Source organism: Coregonus lavaretus (assembly GCF_964263955.1).
Source record: "Coregonus lavaretus genome assembly, chromosome: 4".
NCBI lineage: Eukaryota > Metazoa > Chordata > Actinopteri > Salmoniformes > Salmonidae > Coregonus > Coregonus lavaretus.
Genome location: NC_139991.1, coordinates 48,867,921 through 48,890,976, shown reverse-complemented (window position 1 = coordinate 48,890,976; position 23,056 = coordinate 48,867,921). Strand labels below are relative to the sequence as shown.

Genomic DNA, 23,056 nt, shown 5'->3' with positions numbered 1-23,056 from the left:
GAATTTAACCACAAACGTTATTTTTATGTACACGACGTCATCACGCACAGACTTTTATCCGCAATAAGTCAGTTTGATGGAAACACATCTCTGGTGGGAAAATGCGCATATTATTTTATGCAGATTTTTGAATATTGGCATGAAAATCTGTTGCAAATTGGATGGAAATCTAGCTATTATCTGATTAAACATATCATAGTTTCAGCTAGCTGTTTTCTGCTCCATGTAGGCTTGCTTGCTAGCTAGCCAAGTAGTTTGTTGTGCATCCTTATCTACATTTATTCATGTGTTTTTTCCTAGTCAATACATGCATTCCGTGTCTGATTACTATCAATTCAATCCCTCTCTGTATTGTGTTGCACCATTGGGTTGAGGGGCTGGGCTATGTTACTAGTAAAAGATGCACTATGCAGAAATCGCTCCTCCATTTCCTGGTTGCTAAAATTCTAATAGTTTGCCTAATTTCAGTTTATGTGACATAACAAGCACGTATAGTGTAGAGAATCGTTGTACCATCTAAACCGCTGTGAAATATATTTTCCATAACAAAAATTATTGTATTGTACTGGTGTACAAAACCAAAACGTAAGAAAGGGAAGCATAGAAATAGCGCACATAGAACAGATCTTCCACTTCTTAGATCTATAACACACATTTCTATGTGAATTCGGTCAGGTCGCCAAAAAGTTACATATTGCAACTTTAAATTAAAGGCAAACTTATTCTACTCATATTGTAAAGACTTTTATCAGTAAAAATGATTAACCTGATAATAATAACATGAGGGTTTAATTGTGTAAAAATGCACAGGCCTTGATATGATAATGGTTCAAGATAATCTTGTAATGATTATCAAAAACATTTTTTGAAGTATGAAAAGACCTGAGACAACTTGATCAAGCTTATGAATATGTAAAACCTCATAATGATGGCATATTGAAGTGCAGAAACAATACATTCACTGATTCACACACATTGACACACACTGTCAATCCATTCACACACACACAGGGAAGGAGTTAGCGAGTCTTCAGGAACAGCATCCATGTGCTATTGGCTTGGGTTTCAGCATGTGATGCTCTTGCCTCCTTTTATTGAGTTACTCCTGTTAATAAGCTTGATCAAATAGCTTAATAACATGCTATTTCAAATGTCTTCTGTGTAACAAATGGTGTGTGCTGCCCAGTTGACATCTAACTCAATATTGTATATTCTATTCCTACTGTTCCCACAGAGCTGTCCATTCGGAGTCAACCTAGAACCATGACCCCACTTGTCCTGTTCTACCACTGACCAGCTGCTTTTAGACCCTTCTGCAACTCCCCACTAATCCAGCTCCCGTTTCTTTCAGGTCCTTCCTGAGTTGTTTGATCGGACTACTGACTCGGCCAAGGACCTATAGCAGCATTTCCCAAACACGGTCCTGGGGACCACAAGGAGTGGACATTTTGGGGTTTTGCCCTAGCACAACTACACAGCTGATTCAAATAATCAACTCGTAATCAAGCTTACATAGGCCTATATATTTCAATTAAATGATACACATTTCATGTTCAATAAATGTAGTTCCATGTTGCTAATTGTAGGCTACTGTCTGTAATTCGTGCATCAATATATTTCATGATGTGTAACAACATGTGTGCAACAAGGTTATTATAGTTTTGTGGGATGGGGAGGAAAGGGGAGGGGAGGAGAGCTAAAGATTTCTTCTGAGAGACTTGAAAATAGGGAGATAGCAGACATTCATACTCTTCAAGGTATGTGCAGACTGTTTTTCCCTAGCTTTGGGAGAAGAAAAACAGATATTTGTATTTATTATGGATCCCCATTAGTTGTTGCTAAGGCAGCAGCTACTGGTCCTGGGGTCCAGCAAAATCAAGGCAGTTAAATAACATTTTTGGTTGTACTCTAAGGACCGATTACAGTACAGTTTTAAAATGAGCTCATGAATTAATGACTTAGATGACTTAGATGAGGGTAGGAAATCTTGTGTTTCGTGTTTGTTGCGTGTTTGTGTATCCTTCTGTTCACTCATATTTAAGAGAACATTTTGCCTAGTGTGCAGTGTCTAAAACGTTCATGACCAACGAGAACATGAGAGGAAGGAAATGTGCTGAATTGCTATAGTGGAACATGGGAGGTTTGTAAACATTCAGAGTGCCACATGTAGTCTGATCTAGTTTCCCTCTCCCTACACAACACAGAAATCAGGAGTTTTTAATTCTATTCAGGGTTTTTTAAATTGTATTATTTTGTTTTTTATATTATTTTGTTTTAGTGTTAGGGACAGTAAGTAGCCTAGGTGTCACACCCTGATCTGTTTCACCTGTCTGGCGCTTGTCTCCACCCCCCTCCAGATGTCGCCCATTTTCCCCATTATCCCCTGTGCATTTATACCTGTGTCTGTTGCCAGTTCGTCTTGTCTCGTCAAGCCTACCAGCGTGTTTTTTTCCCGTACTCCTGTTCTCTCTAGTCCCTGTTTTCTAGTTCTCCCAGTTCCGACCTATTCTGCCTGCCCTGACCCCGAGCCTGCCTGCCGCCTTATACCTATCAGACTCAGACCTGGTTGTCACGATCGTCTAAGGAAGCGGACCAAGGCGCAGCGTGTTGAGCGAACATGTTGACTTTATTTAATTAAAGCAACCACGAAAACAACAAAACAAATGACGATAGTGAAGTCCACAGTGACAATGACTGACTAGGAACAAAAACCCACAACCCCAAGGTGAAAACACACAGTATAAATATGGCTCCCAATCAGAGATAACGAGCCGACAGCTGACACTCGTTACCTCCGATCGGGAGTCACTCAATACAAACATACAACAACCTAGAAATAGACACAACAGAACTACCAACATTGAAATAAACACATAGAATGCACACACCCTGGCTCAACATAACGAGTCCCAGAACCAGGGTGTGACAGTACCCCCCCCTAAAGGCGCGGACTGCGACCGCGCCTCAAAAACCCCAAACAGGGGAGGGCTGGGCGGGCATACCTCCTCGGTGGCGGTTCTGGCTCCGGCCTAGACCACCACCCTCCGATACACCCCCCACAGTACCCCTGGTCCTGTCTAGCCCCGCTGGCCGGAGCCGGACTGACGACACGCGCCCCTGGCTTGGTGCGTGGAACAGGAATGGACCGGAATGGGCTGGCGACGCGCACCACAGACCTGGTGCGGAGAGCAGGAACGAGCCGGACAGGGCTGACGACGCACCCCGTAGGCCTGGTGCGTGGAGGAGGAACGGGCCTTACCAGGCTGACTTCTCGCACCCCTGGCTTTGTGCGTGGAGGAGGAACGGGCCTTACCAGGCTGACTTCTCGCACCCCTGGCTTTGTGCGTGGAGGAGGAACGGGCCTTACCAGGCTGACTTCTCGCACCCCTGGCTTAGTGCGAGTGGCAGGAACAGGCCGGACCGGGCTGGCGACGCGCACCGTAGGTTTGGTGCGAGTGGCCGGAACAGGCCGGGTCGGGCTGGCGACGCGCACCGTAGACTTGGTGCGGGTGGCAGGAACAGGCCGGACCGGGCTGGCGACGCGCACCGTAGGTTTGGTGCGAGTGGCAGGAACAGGCCGGGTCGGGCTGGCGACGCACACCGTAGACTTGGTGCGGGTGGCAGGAACAGGCCGGACCGGGCTGGCGACGCGCACCGTAGACTTGGTGCGGGTGGCAGGAACAGGTCTGGCAGGGCTGTCGACGCACACCGTAGACTTGGTGCGGGGAGCAGGACTGGGCCGGACAGGGCTGGCGACGCACCCCGTAGGCTTAGTGCGTGGAGCAGGGACAGGCCGGGCTGGCGACGCGCACCGTCCATTTGGTGCGAGGGGTCGTAACAGGCCGGACCGTACTGGGGACACACACCACTGGCTCTACCCCGGGAACTGGAACGGGCCGGACCGGACTGGTAATACACCCCAGTACCACTCGCCGTGCCTCTACATCTCCTCTCCCTACTTTGACCAGTAGCCCCCGTAACCTGGTGGCCTTTTGAATTCGCCCCTTCTCTGCCTCCGTCAGCCCCGTCGTCCATGCCCTGTGCCCCCCCCTAAAAATTTCTTGGGGGTGCCTCTCGTCCCTCCGACGCTGCTCCCACATCCAGGCTGCCGACTCCTGGACACGCTGCTTGGTCCTTTGATGGTGGGTTTTTTTGTCACGATCGTCTGGGTAAGGAGTAGTAGACCAAGGCGCAGCGTGTGAAATAAACATGACTTTATTTAATTAAAGTTCCTAAATATAAACAAAACACGATTCGTGAAGTCCACGGTTAAACATACCGTCACGGAACAAAAACCCACCACCCCAAGGTGAAAACACACAGTATAAATATGGCTCCCAATCAGAGATAACGAGCCGACAGCTGACACTCGTTACCTCCGATCGGGAGTCACTCAATACAAACATACAACAACCTAGAAATAGACACAACAGAACTACCAACATTGAAATAAACACATAGAATGCACACACCCTGGCTCAACATAACGAGTCCCAGAACCAGGGTGTGACACTGGTTACGAAACTCTGCCTGTCCGCGACCTGCCCTTTGCCTGCCTCCTGTGGTTTTAATAAACTACTCTGTATATTGAACCTTCTGTCTCCTGTGTCTGCATCTGGGTCATAGCCTGAGTCGTGTTACTAGAATACATTTATGTGTTGTAGGCCTATAGTTTGTTTTTTGGGGATGTCACTTCTTGCCACTAGGATGCAATAATACTGTATATAAGGTGATAGGCCAGGACCATAGACTTGGATAGACATTTCATGATGACTGAGGTGAACTAACATCCCTGTACAGTTCTCCCTCATCACTGATGCAGTACAAGACCTGGATAGTTCAGCCCTGAGCTCCACTGTGTTCACTGAGTATATATATAACACTTCTGCTTTCATTCATGGTTAAATTGCAAGGCAGATGGCTGTAGACCGTATCATGATTCAATGCTGTCTGATCTTGAGGATAGAAACAATGAGATGTCCATTATTTTAGGCTTTTTTTCACTCACATTCCTCATTCTCACATACCTGTGTTACAGTTGTCTAACATTATCACAGAGAGATGATTTTGCTTTTGGTATCACTGAGACTGTAGCTTCCTGTCATCGGTTATTTTTACCATAGAAAGCTGTCTGACACAGGAAGTAGTGGCGCTGCCGCATGCCTGAGTTTGTGTTCTGAAACGACTGGTGACAACTCTGTCCCACTTTAAACTAACAACTTATAAAGCATTAAAGGAATCTTCATAAGCACTATATAGATGTTTTACAACTAATTTATTAGCAAAATCATACCACATAAAGGGTGAAATAAAAGTTATTTACACTTGGTGCTTTGCCAAATGTGTCATAACCCCCTTGCTACCCTTTATATAACATGACATTTTGGGACAGACAACTCTGTAATATAAAAATATCAATAACAGGAAAAGAGAAAAAGAAAGATACATTAAAAAAGTTTCTTTTTTCTCAGACTTACTCATTCGATATCATGTTATATTTACTTCTCTAACCATCTTTCACTTTCGTCTTCTCTATCGGTAACCTTGCTTCTCTCTCTTCCTGTCTGTTTTAGAGATTCTATGAATAATAAGCACATGTATTTGTGTCATGTTCATTATGTAAGGCCATCCTTTACTGACAGGTCCTTTCAGCCCATTCCTACTACCTCTGCTAGCCTAGGCCATATAGCACCATTATACATCACCTCCAAGTCTCTTACTCATTATTTTCATAATGAATCATTCAACAATGAGCCAACGTAATTACACCACCGATAACATGCAAATAATTTCCTACAGATCCACTTGAAACATGCCCATTGAAAAGCAGCAGGCTGAGAAGAGCAATAGGCGGTAGAGAGAGAGAGAGAGAGAGAGAGAGAGAGAGAGAGAGAGAGAGAGAGAGAGAGAGCGAGCGAGAGAGAGAGAGAGAGAGAGAGAATTATTACTTTTTTACTGTAATTATCTCACTTCGCTTTAGCAACAGTGGCCTTGTCATTCATGCTAATAAAACATATCTGAGTCTGAATCTGAGAGAGTGAGTGAGTGAGAGAGCGAGAGAGAGAGAGAGAGAGAGAGAGAGAGAGAGAGAGAGAGAGAGAGAGAGAGAGAGAGAGAGAGTGGGAGAGAGAAAGAGGAAGGAGACAGAGAGAGATAGAGGGAGTGTATCAAGGAAATACACTGAGAATACAAAACATTAAGCTCTTTTCATGACATAGACTGACCAGGTGAATCCATGTGAAAGCTATGATCCCTTATTGATGTCACTTGTTAAATCCACTTCAATCAGTGTAGATGAGCAGAGGTTAAAGAATGATTTTTAAGCCTTGAGACAATTGACACATGGATTGTGTATGACACAACTGTGGGAAGCATTGGAGTCAACATGGGCCAGCATACCTGTGGAACGCTTTGACACCTTGTAGTGTCCATCCCCTGACGAATTGAGGCTGTTCTGAGGGCAAAAGGTCGGGGTGCAACTCAATATTAGGAAGGTGTTCCTAATGTTTTGTATACTCAGTGTATATGGTGCTGGGGAGAATGGTAGCAAATGGACCAGATCAACTTAGAAACTTTGGCTCCAGTGAGTAGCTTCACGTCTCCTTCATAGCGTTGTCATTGTCATATCCTTCTTTGTTTTATGCTAGGATTCAGGAAGCTGTCAGCTCTAACTCCCTCCCTCCCTTCCTCCCTCCCTGATCACAATAGTCAGGTATCCTCTGCTCAGTCTGTGGGCCAGCTCTGACTCAGCACTCTATTAAAGGCCCAGTGCAGACAAAAACTTCATTTTCCTGTGTTTTATATATATTTCCAAACTATGAGGTTGGAATAATACTGTGAAATTGTGAAGATGATAATAATGCCCTTTTAGTGTAAGTGCTGTTTGAAAAGACCACCTGAAATTTCAGCCAGTTTTGGTGGGATGGAGTTTTGGCATGCCTGGTGAATACACCAGGCGGTAAAGTTTTCACATAGAGGTGTGACATTTGATAACCGTGTAAATCTCTCAAGGTGACTTTTATCAGTATATTCGGCTCTATTTATTCTCATATAAAAAAATGCTAATTAGCATCAAAGTAGACATCATGCAAAACTACAAATCCCTGCAAGCTCCTGCATGTCATCTCTAGCTGACACCTTTGCGAACAGGTATTGTGTCAATTTAAAACTTGTACAAGACAGTTCACAGAATTGTCCATTTAAAGAAATGTAGCCAATGTATTCATTACTACATTTAGCTAACATTAGACAGTTCATCCAGAGATTCTTACCTTTGCCTCGATTCGTCAGTCTCAGCCAGATCAGATGGCATTTGTAGTTCTTTATGATAGCCACATTAACAGCATTTCATTATTGTTATTTTTTTTTTTTTTTTTTTTTGGGGGGGGGGGTAAATACAGGCGAATACATTGATAAAAGTCACCTTGTCCTAGAGAGATTTACGCGGTTATCAAAACGCCAGGGCAAGCCTACACGAAACACAGCCCTTGGTTTAAGTGTTTCTTAAATCCCCTATGGGCTAAATTAATGGTGTAAAAACGATTGGAACTAGTTCCCTGTTTGACCGCTAGGTTTTATGGGTATTATGACTCATACTGTGGTACTCCATTGCCCTTTGTAGTCAGTCCGAACTGGAACTGGTATCATTGTCATTGGTTGTCATAACATGATGATGATGATGGTAATGTGATTGTGAGGTTGATGATGATGATGATGATGATGATGATGATGATGATGATGATGATGATGATGATGATGATGATGATGATGATGATGATGATGATTTTGGTCAGCATAGTTTTGATGATATTGGCATGATGATTCAAAGATGTACACAGTGCACTTTACTTGTTATGTAACTTTGTACTATTGCTATACTTGTGTGCTGCTGCTAATGTTAAACATTAGTATTGTACATTTTTACATTGATGGCTGTCAGCCCATGAATGATGTAATAGTCCATTGTTATTCAGTATCATTGTGTATGTGGATTTTATATATTTATTTTGTCTCGTGCTCCTCTGCTGCAAAACCAATTGCCTTCTGGGACAAATAATGTTAAAACTTGAACTTGAACTTGAAAGGGTCTGATACGTAAAAGAAATACATTTTTTATCAAAATCTCACAAAATGGGTCAATATACAGGGGTGCTAGTTTCACCCATTGTTACGTGTTCTATGATTAAATAAGTGTTTCATAAATATTTAATAATTAATACTTTTAAGTTCTATCCTCTAGAAATACATTGTACATCTTATGGTATGTTTTTTATCCAAATAAATGCAATCTATTTCTTCCTCCTGAACCCATTCAAAAGGTTTCAACAACTCTAAGCATACAATAGTCACCTGAACCATATTGTTAAGAAGACAGCTTCCAAGTCTCATATTAAAGCAACTATTGGAAGTCTGGAGAAGTCTATGATCGGGTTGTCATAATGGGACAGTGGGCTGTTAACGCTCACATTTTATTAAGACATTACATAGTCCTCCAGACAGAGTCCTCAAGTCCTTGGGAAGATCTCAATTGCATTCTCCTTGCGTCCTCACTTCTCTCTCCTTATCTCCTTCTCAAAACCCATTGGAGGAGATCAGAGGGGCGGGACCTCTGGCTTTCTCATCCAATGGGTTTTGAGAAGGAGATGAGGATAACGGAGTGAGGATGCAAGGAGTATGCAATTGAGAGCTTCCCTTTGTTTCACACGTTTGTTAACACCCTAAGTGCCAAAATATAGAATAGAATAGAATTACATTTTAGCAGACGCTCTTATCCAGAGCGACTTACATGAGCAATTAGGGTTAAGTGCCTTGCTCAAGGGCACATCGACAGATTTTTCATCTAGTCGGCTCAGGGATTAGAACCAGCGACCTTTCGGTTACTGGCACAACGCTCTTAACCACTAAGCTACCTGCCGCCCTATACAACTTTATTGTCAGATCCTATACCCCAAACCTAACTGCATCAAATGCACACAAGCACATGTACACACACACACACACACACACACACACACACACACACACACACACACACAAAAGCATAAACCAGTATTACTGTCAGTTTGTTTTAGGATAAAAACCTACAGTAATAATGACAGTATTGATTAACCCAATCACTGTGTCAGTATTTGAATAGTTAAAAATGAGCGATCCATTGATATAATTTCATTGTTAAAGGCTGTTTATGGACAGAAATTCCATAAATAGAAGCTTGATTACATGTAGAAATGTGTAGTTACATCACATTATTGAAAAAAACAACCCAAAGAATCTTTCTTTATTGATATCGCCTATAGCTTGATATCTGCAGGCATACTGACTGCATCTAAATGGGAAGTGAAAGGACTTGAACCTCCCTCTGACTCATCCTTAGACATGTTTATGCAGCCAGGCAATAGGCTATCTTGCCTGGACCAACTCTGAGAGAGGCAGTAGCTGTTTTCCTCTACCTTGACCATGTTCTGAAATAAATGCTCACTTTTTCAGAGCATTTCTGACATATTCAAGCAGCATGTAGAACAAATCCTGTGCATTGCACAAATTGTAATATTTAGTCCAGTATTCATTTGTACAGGGACAATAATAGGTGAAGTGTCATTGTGTAAAATTATACAGTTATGGTCATTTTTATGTGATTTTAATGATGCAATAGGTTTTGATATTATGTGACTAACTATTTCTCTACTTCCATAGTATTCCCTCCCTAAACTACAATGGTTTCTATCTGCAACTCCTATCACTCCCTTAGAGACCAATCCATCAATTTACCCCTTAGAGCAGGGAAAGTAATTAACACCTTCTTTACACATTACTGACAAACCATCGATGAGTGCATGTGGGCAAATGCCAAAGCCTGTGAATGTCAAAACAAGGTTTGTAATTCCAATGCACCAGTCTAGTCATTAAAATATCTTGATAAGTGCGCCCTCTAGAGGGCATTGTAAGCTCTTACTCTACTATGACTGATTCTCAATCCATTTTTTTGTGAGGGTACAATACTCGCAAATGACTCTGTTATTGCTCTGAAATATCGCTGTGTTGGTCTTTTAAATTGGATGTGTAGGTACTGTGCACCTGTGTCTCACTGCAAGTATTGATCAATAGTTAGTTTCTGTATGCTGTCTCAATAAAGGCCTCGTGAGACTGTTGTCATGGCACCTGCCACACAGTGATAGAAGTATGGCCAAGGCTTCTGTCTACTCAACCAGACGCTTCTGTGGATGAGTGATAAAGTTCAGTCTTCACAATGACAATCTAAACACCAGTCTCCTTCCTCATAGCACCATGACACAGACATACACACAGACGCACTTAAAGACACAGATGCGCAGTCACACAGACACACAACAGAAAAACATGCACACATCGAATTAACCTTTCATTAGTCCCATACTCATAATCACAAGGTTTCAGTAGTGGTCAGATGGGATTAGTAGACAAAAAAATCATAATCTGAAAGAACATCAGCAACTAAAACATCACAAGACACATAAGAAACAGTCACACACACACAAACCGAACGCACGCACACACAAACATAAAAGGTGAACCCAGACAGTAGATACATAACCTTAGCAGCATCCACCCACCCCAGCTGCCTTTGGGATGTAGTGGAGATTCTCCTTAGGTGAATGTGATTACCCAGATCATTGTTTACTTCGCTTTTCCAACCCTCCCGTCACTCACTGCCGCCATTGTAAATACATGTTTTCTGCTCACTGGAGGTGGACTGTTGGCATCGGATTTGCCATTATTGACCAAGACAGTGATTAAAAAGCATGTGATACAGTGCTGCTGGCTGCAGTTTGTCTCCTCAACCACTGAACTTGATATTGGAGCCATAGCAACCAAGTGTAAGATTACTGCCATTGTGGAGGAGGCTGAGGTCAAGCATAGCATAGGTACTGACTCATTGCTCTTCATGATAATTACTTGTTTTCGCCCATAAATCAAATCAAATCAGATCAAATTTTATTTGCCACATGCGCCGAATACAACAGGTGTAGACCTTACAGTGAAATGTTTACTTACAAGCCCTTAGCCAACAATGCAGTTTTAAGAAAAAAAAGTGTTAAGTAAAAAATAGATAAGTAAAAACTCTGTACCGGTACAGAGTCAATGTGTGGGGGCACCGGTTAGTCGAGGTAATTGAGGTAATATGTACAGTTGAAGTCTGAAGTTTACATACACCTTAGCCAAATACATTTAAACTCAGTATAAACATGTGGGTAGAGTTAAAGTGACTATGCATAGACAATAAACAGAGTAGCAGCAGCGTAAAAGAGGGGGTGGGGGGGACAATGCAAATAGTCCAGGTAGCCATGATTAGCTGTTCAGGAGTCTTATGGCTTGGAGGTAGATGCTGTTCTCTAGTGCATCGTTTTTTTTTGCAATTACATAAAATAATATATGTTTTCCACAAGAAACATGACATGTTTTTGATGCAAGAAGCTCTCATCTTATTCAACACCAAATCATACAAAATAAAAAGACTTGGAGAAGAACCCAAGGGGAAACCAATCACAAATGTGATATTACTGTACCTTGAATATAACCAAATACAGTGCCTTCGGAAGGTATTCAGACCCCTTGACTTTTTCCACATTTTGTTACATTACAGCCTTATTCTAAAATGGATTCAATATTATTTTTTTCTCAGCAATCTACACACAATACCCCATGATGACAAAGTGAAAACAGGTTTTTTGAAATTTTTGCAAATGTATTAAATATAAAAACAGAAATACCTTATTTACATGAGTATACAGACCCTTTGCTATGAGACTCGAAATTGAGCTCCGGTGCATCCTGTTTCCATTGATCATCCTTGAGATGTTTCTACAACTTGATAGGAGTCCACCTGTGGTAAATTCAATTGATTGGACATGATTTGGAAAGGCACACACCTGTCTATATAAGGTCCCACAGTTGACAGTGCATGTCAGAGCAAAAACCAAGCCATGAGGTCGAAGGAATTGTCAGTAGAGCTCAGACACAGGATTGTGTTGAGGAACAGATCTGTGCAAGGGTACCAAAAAAGGTATGCAGCATTGAAGGTCCCCAAGAACACAGTGGCATCCATTATTCTTAAATGGAAGAAGTTTGGAACCAGCAAGAGTCTTCCTAGAGCCGGCCAAACTGAGCAATCGTGGGAGAAGGGCCTTGGTCAGGGATGTGACCAAGAACTCGATGGTCACTCTGACAGAGCTCTGGAGTTCCTCTGTGGAGATGGGAGAACCTTCCAGAAGGACAACCATCTCTGCAGCACTCCACCAATCAGGCCTTTATGGTAGAGTGGCCAGACGGAAGTCACTCCTCAGTAAAAGGCATATGACAGCCCGCTTGGAGTTTGCCAAAAGGCACCTAAAGACTCTCAGACCATGAGAAACAAGATTATCTGGTCTGATGAAACCAAGATTGAACTCTTTGGCCTGAATGCCAAGCGTCACGTCTGGAGGAAACCTGGCCCATCCCTTCGGTGAAGCATGGTGGTGGCAGCATCATGCTGTGGGGATATTTTTCAGCGGCAGGGACTGGGAGACTAGTCAGGATCGAGGTAAAGATGAACGGAGCGAGATCCTTGATGAAAACCTGCTCCAAAGCGCTCATGCCCTCAGACTGGGGCGAAGATTCACCTTCCAACAGGACAACAACCCTAAGCACACAGCCAAGACCATGCAGGAGTGGCTTCGGGACAAGTCTCTGAATATTCTTGAGTGGCCCAGCCAGAGCCTGGACTTGAACCCGACGAACATCTCTGGAGAGACCTGAAAATAGCTGTGCAGCAACACTCCCCATCCAACCTGACAGAGCTTGAGAGGATCTGCAGAGAAGAATGGGCGAAACTCCACAAATGCAGGTGTGCCAAGCTTGTAGTGTAATACCCAAGAAGACTCAATGCTGTAATCGCTGCCAAAGGTGCTTCAACAAAGTACTGACTAAACCTACCTACATGTACAGTTGAAGTCGGAAGTTTACATTTTTACATTTTACATTTACGTCATTTAGCAGACGCTCTTATCCAGAGCGACTTACAAATTGGTGCATTCAACTTATGATACCCAGTGGGACAACCACTGGGGGGGGGGGGGGATTACTTTTATACTATTCCAGGTATTCCTTAAAGAGGTAGGTTTTCATGTGTGTCCGGAAGGTGGTCAGTGACTCCGCTGTCCTGGCATCGTGGGGGAGCTTGTTCCACCATTGGGGTACCAGAGCAGTGAATAGCTTTGACTGGGCTGAGCGGGAACTGTGCTTCCGTAGAGGTAGGGGAGCTAGCAGGCCAGAGGTGGATGAACGTAGTGCCCTCGTTTGGGTGTATGGTCTGATCAGAGCCTGAAGGTAAGGAGGTGCCGTTCCCCTCACAGCTCCGTAGGCACCATGGTCTTGTAGTAGATGCGAGCCTCAACTGGAAGCCAGTGGAGTGTGTGGAGGAGCAGGGTGACATGAGAGAACTTGGGAAGGTTGAACACCAGACGGGCTGCAGCGTTCTGGTTAAGTTGTAGGGGTTTAATGGCACAGGTAGGGAGCCCAGCCAACAGCGAGTTGCAGTAATCCAGACGGGAGATGACAAGTGCCTGGATTAGGACCTGTGCCGCTTTCTGTGTAAGGTAGGGTCGTACTCTACGAATGTTGTAGAGCATGAACCTGCAGGATCGGGTCACTGCTTTGATGTTAGCGGAGAATGACAGGGTGTTGTCCAGGGTCACGCCAAGGTTCTTGGCACTCTGGGAGGAGGACACAATGGAGTTGTCAACCGTGATGGCGAGATCATGTAGCGGGCCGTCCTTCCCCGGGAGGAAGAGCAGCTCCGTCTTGCCGAGGTTCAGCTTGAGGTGGTGATCCGACATCCACACTGATATGTCTGCCAGACATGCAGAGATGCGATTCGCCACCTGGTTATCAGAAGGGGGAAAGGAGAAAATGAATTGTGTGTCATCTGCGTAGCAATGATAGGAGAGACCATGTGAGGATATGACAGAGCCAAGTGACTTGGTGTATAGAGAGAATAGGAGAGGGCCTAGAACTGAGCCCTGGGGGACACCAGTGGTGAGAGCACGTGGTGCAGAGACAGATTCTCATCACGCCACCTGGTAGGAACGACCTGTCAGGTAGGACGCAATCCAAGAGTGAGCAGCAGATGCCCAACTCGGAGAGTGTGGAGAGGAGGATCTGATGGTTCACAGTATCAAAGGCAGCAGATAGGTCTAGAAGGATAAGAGCAGAGGAGAGCGAGTTAGCTTTAGCAGTGCGGAGAGCCTCCGTGACACAGAGAAGAGCAGTCTCAGTTGAATGACCAGTCTTGAAACCTGACTGGTTTGGATCAAGAAGGTCATTCTGAGAGAGATAGCAGGAGAGTTGGCTAGAGACGGCACGCTCAAGAGTTTTTGAGAGAAAAGAAAGAAGGGATACTGGTCTGTAGATGAGCGAGGTGAGGTAAGGGAGAAGGTCTCCGGAAATGGTCTGGAGAAGAAAGGAGGGGATAGGGTCAAGCGGGCAGGTTGTTGGGCGGCCGGCCGTCACAAGTCGCAAGATTTCATCAACTTAGGTTGGAGTCATTAAAACTTGTTTTTCAACCACTACACACATTTCTTGTTAACAAACTATAGTTTTGGCAAGTCGGTTAGGACATCTACATTGTACATGACACAAGCAATTTTTCCAACAATTGTTTACAGACAGATTATTTCACTTATAATTCACAGTATCACAATTCCAGTGGGTCAGAAGTTTACATTCACTAAATTGACTGTGCCTTTAAACAGCTTGGAAATTCCAGAAAATAATGTCATGGCTATAGGAGCTTCTGATAGGCTAATTGACATAATTTTAGCAAATTGGAGGTGTACCTGTGGATGTATTTCAAGGCCTACCTTCAAACTCAGTGCCTCTTTGCTTGACATCATGGGAAAATCAAAAGAAATTAGCCAAGACCTCAGAAAATAATTGTAGACATCCACAAGTCTGGTACATTCTAGGGAGCAATTTCCAAACGCCTGAAGGTACCACATTCATCTGTACAAACAATAGTACGCAAGTATAAACACCATGGGACCACGCAGCCGTCATACCGCTCAGGAAGGAGACGCATTCTGTATCCTAGAGAATAACGTGCTTTGGTGCGAAAAGTGCAAATCAATCCCAGAACAACAGCAAAGGACCTTGTGAAGATGCTGGAGGAAACAGGTACAAAAGTATCTATATCCACAATAAAACTAGTCCTATATTGACATAACCTGAAAGGCCGCTCAGCAAGGAAGAAGCCACTGCTCCAAAACCGCCATAAAAAGGCCAGACTGCGGTTTGCAACTGCACATGGGGACAAAGATCGTACTTTTTGGAGAAATGTCCTCTGGTCTGATGAAACAAAAATAGAACTGTTTGGCCATAATGACCATCGTTATGTTTGGAGGAAAAAGAGGGTTAATTGCAAGCCAAAGAACACCATCCCAACCATGAAGCAAGGGGGTGGCAGCATCATGCTGTTGGGGTGCTTTGCTGCAGGAGGGACTGGTGCACTTCACAAAATAGATGGCATCATGAGGAAGGAAAATTATGTGGATATATTGAAGCAACATCTCAAGACATCAGTCAGGAAGGAAGTTAAAGCTTGGTCGCAAATGGGTCTTCCAAATTGATAATGACCCCAAGCATACTTCTAAAGTTGTGGCAAAATGGCTTAAGGACAACAAAGTCAAGGTATTGGAGTGGCTATCACAAAGCCCTGACCTCAATCCTATAGAAAATGTGTGGGCAGAACTGAAAAAGCATGTGCAAGCAACGAGGCCTACAAACCTGACTCAGTTACACCAGCTCTGTCAGGAGGAATGGGCCAAAATTCACCCAACTTATTGTGGGAAGCTTGTGGAAGGCTACCCGAAACGTTTGACCCAAGTTAAACAATTGAAAGGCAATGCTACCAAATACTAATTGAGTGTATGTAAACTTCTGACCCACTGGGAATGTGATGAAAGAACTAAAAGCTTAAATAAATCATTCTCTCTACTAGTATTCTGACATTTCACATTCTTAAAATAATGTGGTGATCCTAACTGACCTAAGACAGGGAATTTTTTACTAGGATTAAATGTCAGGAATTGCGAAAAACCCCCCACCCCCTCTTTTACGCTGCTGCTACTCTGTTTATTGTCTATGCATAGTCACTTTAACTCTACCCACATGTTTATACTGAGTTTAAATGTATTTGGCTAAGGTGTATGTAAACTTCAGACTTCAACTGTACATATTACCTCAATTACCTCGACTAACCGGTTCCCCCGCACATTGACTCGGTACTGGTACCCCCTGTATATAGAGCCTCGCTATTGTTATTTTTACTGCTGCTCTTGAATTATTTGTTACTTTTATTTCGTTGTGATTTTTTTTGTATTCTTTCTTAAAACTGCATTGTTGGTTAAGGTACCGGTTCATACAACTCACTTTAACTTAAATGTAATGTTCTAAAAAGGACACCAGGGGTCACTGCTCCATTTTGAACGTCATATCCGTATACAGCCACACCAGTCGACTAGAGCAAGGACTTTCATTTTCAGGCCGGGTAGGTTGCCCACCAACAACACAAGTAAACGGCAAAATAGATTAAGAATCGGCAGCACAATCGCCAGCCATCCTTTGAAGAAACGTATTATTTAGGAATTAAATCGCCATTGTTGATCACAAGAAATACTAACAAGTAAAATCGGTGAGTTATTAATGTATTTGGAGTTATGTGTATGTTTTTGCATGGAGTTCTCCGACTGCCCAGTTTTATTGTTGCTTTGTTCTGGGCAGCAGCCATTTTTAATCATCTTGTCCAATATATTTATCTCCGCCTTCCGTGGTCCTGAAATCTGGAAAATTGCTTAAATACTTTGTTCTCGCTTGTACTGTCACCTCAAGGGCAAGGATTTTCATTATAGCTACGTGTTCTAGTCTCAAATGCCAAATGTATACATTTTCTGGGGATTTGTTTTTGGAAAACAAGACAGGAACTTCAGCTGATTTGCCATCTCACAATCTTAGCAAGCTAACGTTAGTTGTTAGGGTAGCTAACTTGACATTAGCTAAATCAGTATGGTCTCAATGTTGTTATTTTAACTAAACTATGAGATATATCAATACGAAATAAATTGTTGGTATGATTAAGGATAAATGCCAATGTGTCAGTTGTTTTTCACGAACTCGCATACATAAACAACGCAATGTTTACATACTGTGATGGCTAGCTAGTTAGCTCGCCCCTGTTTGCCACTACAACATTTGACCAGCGATAGTACGTTATGATTTGACTATCAACATGTCTAATTCCCGCTGTTTTAACTAATATTTTAATTGAAAGACATAAGCCAATATGTATTGTGTAGCGAGCATCAACCACGTTTTGCAATAATATTAGCTAACGTTAACTAGCTAGCATCCTTATAAAATAGCTGGCTAACATCACGGCAAACTGCCATTTTAATTATGCCTTGGTGGTAGCTAGAAAGCGGTGTTAGTTTTATTTGAGGGTTTTGTTTTCTTTGAACCGTTTGTTTGCTGATGATTATTTGGATCCACCTTTAAAATAGTTGAGTGCTAAGAGTGACTAATTTAGCTAGCTATTGTTAATCCTTTTTTTTACCATAAATATTAACGCGCTAGAACTGATGCGCTTCAAGAAATAACTGCGACAAACGCACTGGAAAACTTTAAAGGGACTTTAAGCGAAAGATTGCAGAATTAGGTTGCTGTTAAACATTCTGATTGGTTTCATCCTTCCAACTAAAAGCCCCAAGACGACATATCACTTTACATTTGTATTTTGAAGGAAATTTATATTTTATCCGAATTTCACCGAAGTCATGTTGGAAAAGTAACGTCAAGGGAAGAGTACAGGAGTGATGCAGCGTTCAAAACAACTGGGAACTGACGTCATGATTTGACCTCGTATTTTTCCGAGTTCCCAGTTGTTTTGAACGCTGCATCAATACACAGCACTTAACTTCACTTTTCCAAACGCTTTAGTTCGTTTTGCATGGCCTGGTGCACTTAAAATCAAATCAAATTGTATTGATCGCATACACATATTTAGCAGATGTTATTGCGGGTGTTGCGAAATGCTTGTGTTCCTAGCTCCAACAGTGCAGTAGTATCTAACAATTCACAACAATACGCACATCTAAAAGTAAAAGAATGGAATTAAGAAATATATAAATGTTCGGACGAGCAATGTCGGAGTGGTATTGACTAAAATACAGTAGAATAGAATACAGTATATGCATATGAGATGAGTAAAGCAGTATGTAAACATTATTAAAGTGACTAGTGTTCCATTATTAAAGTGGGCAGTGATTCCATGTCTAGGTTGAGTAACTGGGTGGTAGCAGGCTAGTGATCGCTATTTAACAGTCTGATGGCCTTGAGATAGAAGCTGTTTTTCAGTCTCTCGATCCCAGCTTTGATGCACCTGTACTGACCTCGCCTTCTGGATGATAGCGGGGTGAACAGATTGTAGCTAGGGTGGTTGATGTCCTTGATTATCTTTTTGTCCTTCCTGTGACATCGGGTGCTGTAGGTGTCCTGGAAGGCAGGCAGTGTGCCCCCCGGTGATACGTTGGGCAGACCGCACCACCCTCTGTAGAGCCCTGCGGTTGTGGGCGGTGCAGTTGCCGTACCAGGCGGTGCTACAGCCCGACAGGATGCTCTAAATTGTGCATCTGTAAAAGTTTGTGAGGGTCTTAGGGGCCAAGCCAAATTTCTTCTGCCTCCTGAGGTTGAAGAGACGCTATTGGTCCACCCTCACTGTCTGTGTGGGTGTAACATTTCAGATTGTCAGTGATGTGTACGGCGAGGAACTGGAAGCTTTCCACCTTCTCCACTGCGGTCCTGTCAATGTGGATAGGGGCGTGCTCCCTCTGCTGTTTCCTGAAGTCCATGATCAGCTCCTTCGTTTTTTTGTTGACATTGAGAGAGAAGTTATTTTCCTGGCACCACTCCGCCAGGGCCCTCACCTCCTCCCTGTAGGCTGTCTCGTCATTGTTTGTAATCAGGTCTACTACTGTTGTGTCGTCTGCAAACTTGATGATTGAGTTGTAGGCGTGCGTGGCCACGCAGTCATGGGTGAACAGGGAGTACAGGAGGGGGCTGAGCACGCACCCTTGTGGGGCCCCTGTGTTGAGGATCAACGAAGTGGAGGTGTTGTTTCCTACCTTCACCACCTGGGGGCGGCCCATCAGGAAGTCCAGGACCCAGTTGCACAGGTCGGGGTTCAGACCCAGGGCCCCGAGCTTAATGATGAGCTTGGAGGGTACTATGGTGTTGAAGGCTGAGCTATAGTCAATGAACAGCATTCTTATGTGTGTATTCCTCTTGTCCAGATGGGATAGGGCAGTGCGATGGCGATTGCAGCGTCTGTGGATCTATTGGGGCGGTAAGCAAATTGAGGTGGGTCTAGGGTGTCAGGTAAGTTAGAGGTGATATGATCCTTAACTAGCCTCTCAAAGCACTTTATGATGACAAGTGAGTGCTACGGGGCGATAGTTATTTAGTTCATTTACCTTTGCTTTCTTGGGTACAGGAACAATGGTGGACATCTTGAAGCAAGTGGGGACAGCAGACTGGGATAGGGAGAGATTTAATACGTCTGTAAACACTCCAGCCAGCTGGTCTGCGCGTGCTCTGAGGACGCGGCTAGGGATGCCGTCTGGGCCGGCAGCCTTGCGAGAGTTAACACGCTTAAATGTCTTACTCACGTCAGCCACGAAGAACAAGAGCCCACAGTCCTTGGGAGTGGGCCGCGTTCGGTGGCACTGTGTTATCCTCAAAGCGGGCGAAGAAGGTGTTTAGCTTGTCCGGGAGCAAGAAGTCGGTGTCCGTGACGTGGCTGGTTTTCCCTTTGTAATCTGTGATTGTCTGTAGACCCTGCCACATACGTCTCGTGTCTGAGCCGTCAAATTGCTACTCCACTTTGTCTCTGTCACTTAGCAATCTTAGTTTTTGTAATCTACAAGCAACATGTAGCTCAGCTGGTAGAGCATGGCGCTTGTAACGCCAAGGTTGTGGGTTCGATCCCTGGGACCACCCATACACAAAAAATGTATGCGCACATGACTGTAAGTCGCTTTGGATAAAAGCGTCTGCTAAATGGCATGTTATGTTATTAACTCTTTGGGCACTTTAGTACCTACTTACCCGATTCGCCTCAATCCCCGAAGCCGCCGCTATCGTCCTGTAACACCTAGGGTGTCAGTGGACTTGGAGCCTACATTGACTGTGGGCACAGAACTGGTTTTTACTAGCCTCAGCTTCATGGTGAATCCACTCTTCCACTGTTGGTAGCCATCGTAATCCTTTGGGACAAAGTGAGACTGAAGCGCCAGGGGTTCCCCTGAACCGTTCTTCCCGATGCGGTCTGACTTTTCCCCCAATAGTCCAAACATGCCTACCAGTTAACAGTGCACTGCCGCCAACCAAAAGGCTGTTCTTCTCTTGACTTTTTTAATAAAGATTTGCATAAAGACTATTTTAGATGGAATATCATCAATCTACGTTAGATTTGTGGAAATACAGTACCAGTCAAAAGTTTGGACACACCTACTCATTCAAGGGTTTTTCTTTATTTTTACTATTTTCGACATTGTAGAATCATAGTAAAGACATCAAAACTATGAAATAACACACATGGAATCATATAGTAACCAAAAAAGTGTTAAACAAATCAAAATATGTTTTAGATTTTAGATTCTTCAAAGTAGCCACCCTTTACCTTGATGACAGCTTTGCACACTCTTGGCATGGTCTCAACCAGCTTCACCTGGAATGCTTTGGTAAATGCAGAAAATTGGCAATCAAAATAAGCGTTCTACCACAGCAACAATGTTATTTTTGGGAAGGCTATTTGATTCTAAGTAAGAACATAAAAAGTTTGTATGTGAAAACTATTTCTAAGACGCATACTTTTTCTAAGCTGAGTCGTTTTTCTGAAACACATCGCGCATAAGAGGGTGCTGCTGGTGCTGCCACATGCACAGGTCAAATAAACCATTGGAACTCCTATTTAAGCTGTTTACATGTCCTAATAATTCGAAAGGTTGCCCAGAAAACCAGGTGTTTTAATGGGCGTATGCTTATTTATGAACTTACACCAATTTTAAAGCTGCAATATGCACATATTTGGTGACCCGACCAAAATTCACATAGAAATGGAGTTATAGGTCTGTCATTCTCATTTAAAGCAAGTCTAAGAAGTGGTAGATCTGTTCTATGTGTGTTATTTCTATGCTTTCCGTTCTTAAGTTTTGTTTTTGCGTCTTTTACTTTAGGTTTTGTACACCAGCTTGACTTTTTGATCCACCAGACACTGTGGCAGGTAGATTAAAGTAGACTTTAGTTTCAAGTAAATTAGACCAACTTTTATGCCTGTTCGCTTCTAAAAATGAATATTTCACTCAGATCTTCATGTGCGCACAGCTCCCAGCCAGGCAGTGTTGCAGCGCGAGGTGGGATAGGCTATATAGGATTCGTAGTTCTTTGACTTTGTTCAATTAATTAAAGGGAAATTGAATGTCTGCTTTTTTTTTTGCCAATCTACCATGGGTGGCCTTCTTTGTGAGGCATTGGAAAACCTCCCTGGTCTTTATAGTTGAATCTGTGTTTGGAATTCACTGCTCGGCTGAGGGACCTTGTATGTGTGGGGTACAGAGATGAGGTAGTCATTAAAAAATAGTGTTAAACACTATTATTGCACACAGTGAGTCTATGCAACTTATTAACAACATAATTCCACTTTGACATTATGGGGTATTGTGTGTAGTTCAGTGACACAATCTCAATTTAATTCATTTTAAATTCAGACTGTAACACAACAACATGTGGAAAAAGACAAGGGGTGTGAATACTTTCTGAAGGCACTGTAGTTAGCTAGAACGTCAGGGTACAAACAACAGCTTGTGGCTAGTTAGCTTGGCTAGCTATTGAATGTCCAGCTGCATGTCAGAGAGGAAGAGAGAGGGTTCACTCCCGTCAAAATCTGTACCTAGTAAGCAGACCGCCTGCCTTCCCACCTTTAGGACAATGACTCCCATTGTTAGGGTGGCGACAAGAACATTACGTCATTATATACAGTATCTCTGATGTATGCTCGCGAGCCTACATTGACGTAACTAGTGACTCTCTTGAAATATACAATGGCTGAGATTGAAAGGATCACTGGCATGGTTGACTCAATTTGGTGGATGGATGTCTGTCAAACTGTGTAGCATTTCAAAGTCTTCTAGCAATAGTCAGATGCAGTGTTCGTGTCATTCAATTGAATGTCATTAATAACGAGATTTCAGTTGAACAGATTAAATCTTTATCTAGATAGCTAGTATTTAAAATGCAATCTCAGGAGATAAACCGAATATTCGCCTGGTTGACAAGGCCCAGCTTTGGCTTGATTGTGTGATCTGTGGTTTTGTCATGTTCATTTGTGAATCAGTATCAGTTTGCATGAATGGACTAGGAAGGGATATCGGGATTCTCACAATGGGTTTTATGTAGAAAAGCAAAGAGTATAGCAGACAAATTTCCTGAAATATTTCCGCACTGTCCATTCAACGCAAGTACAGTATCAGCAGAAATGCAGTGCTCTGAGCACTTTCTGAGAGATTATGCAATATGCATCCATTGGCTGATTGTCATTTTGAATTGGAACATCCATTCTACTATTTCTACTATTGTTACTAATAATAAACTCAATACTCAGTGGAGGTACCCCCAGGCAACCTTTTGATTTGAAGGCTGGATCCTGAAGTGGCTTTAATGTAGGCCTACTCTATTCAAATGTCTAAGTGGTAGCATCAATGTCTGGTTCCTCAGTCAGATCAGTATAATCAGGCCTACCGGTATTCATTTTTGTAGGGTTTTGTTAAAAAATAGCTCCAGTAATTCTAATTTAAAGTCTGTTAATGAGTAGGCCTAGATTGCGTGGCTGGCAAAATTCTATTCATGGGTTGCGTGTTTCGTCACAATCTTATTTTGAAAGTTTGTTTTGGACTGATGCCCAACTGAGCATTCTACTCAATGCATCATCAATGAG

General features: G+C 43.1%; 1 protein-coding gene across 5 annotated transcripts in view; it reads left to right on the top strand.

Annotated features, from left to right (window-relative positions):
- The first annotated feature begins 16,545 nt into the window (after positions 1-16,545).
- The window catches only part of LOC311127660 (protein PRRC2B-like), a 34,263-nt gene continuing 27,752 nt past the window's right edge, over positions 16,546-23,056 (top strand). For all 5 annotated transcript variants that reach the window (XM_084159504.1, XM_084159506.1, XM_084159507.1 and 2 more), the window contains exon 1: positions 16,546-16,702. The gene's annotated coding sequence lies outside the window, so the exon portion shown is untranslated. The remainder of the gene's footprint in view (positions 16,703-23,056) is intronic.